Source organism: Meleagris gallopavo, chromosome 15 (genome assembly GCF_000146605.3).
Source record: "Meleagris gallopavo isolate NT-WF06-2002-E0010 breed Aviagen turkey brand Nicholas breeding stock chromosome 15, Turkey_5.1, whole genome shotgun sequence".
Taxonomy (NCBI): domain Eukaryota; kingdom Metazoa; phylum Chordata; class Aves; order Galliformes; family Phasianidae; genus Meleagris; species Meleagris gallopavo.
In genome coordinates this window covers 4,894,616-4,895,741 of record NC_015025.2, presented here as the reverse complement: position 1 = coordinate 4,895,741, position 1,126 = coordinate 4,894,616, and positions in this window count along the sequence as shown.

The following is a 1,126-nucleotide window of genomic DNA, read 5'->3' as shown; positions in this document are numbered from 1 at the left end:
TTTTTTTTTTTTTAAGTCTGAAAATCATTTTACAGGAGAAAAATAATAATATATATATATATATTGTGTATATATAAGACAGAAATGTGTTTGTGGAAAATGGGAATATCACTCTTTAACTGCCATGGTCAAAAGAAGCTAATTTATCTGCAGTGCATCACTTACATGTGTTTTTTCCACAAGTTATTAACACTATTGTGATTTGCTAATGAAGTATTACAGGGAAAGTAATGTGCTAGGCTGCAGTCAGGGGGGTTAACTTGTTGCCTGCTGCTGTTCTTACTGCTCTGGCAGCACTGCAGTAACTGATCAGCTGTCACATCCATGCCTGTCTTTTTTGCTGCCTTCTCTTTGCATGTTGAGCTGTGGGGTAGCTCAAAGCTGTTTCCAGTTAACTTCTTTTCCAGCAGGTTACACAATTAGCTGGTTGGTGCTTACCAGGCAGATAGATTATTTCAATTTGGATTCCATAACAGTACTGGAAACTCATGAAAATGCAGATTGAGAATCATAGCAGATGAAATTAATAAAGAGAAGTAGGGGGGTGTAGCTCCCCCAGCACTCACCTCTGCCGAGCCTTGCAGCTTATTCAGAGCACTGTCCTAGCATGAGGAAGCTCTCAATCAGTTTTAGTTACATCTCGTAAATGCACAATAAATTGTTGAGCCACCCAGTTCTACTTAGTGTTTTGCATCCAGAAAAAAACGCCCTAGCATACCAAAGGGAAACGTGTGCTCTTAGCAGTTGATATTGTGTCTGTAAATGCTAAAGCATTTACTGCACAACAGTGTAATTACATACCAGGTATATTTGACGGTATAATCGAATGTTTTCTTAGGGCTCTCATGAAAGATTTTGTTCTGTTAGCTAATTTACTGTGCACATTCATACCGTGATTATCACAGAAGAAGCTAATATACATCTCCAGATATTTGCTGGATGACCAACATAGCCAGGCACGCACGGTCCAGACGGTTCTTGCAGTGTGTTGAAGACAACTTTCTGATGCGGGTGGTGGAGGAACCGACGCGGGGAGGGGTGTTACTGGACCTTATTTTCACCAACAGGGATGGACTTGTTAAGGAAGTAAAGGTAGGGGGCAGTTTGGGTTGTAGTGATCATGAGA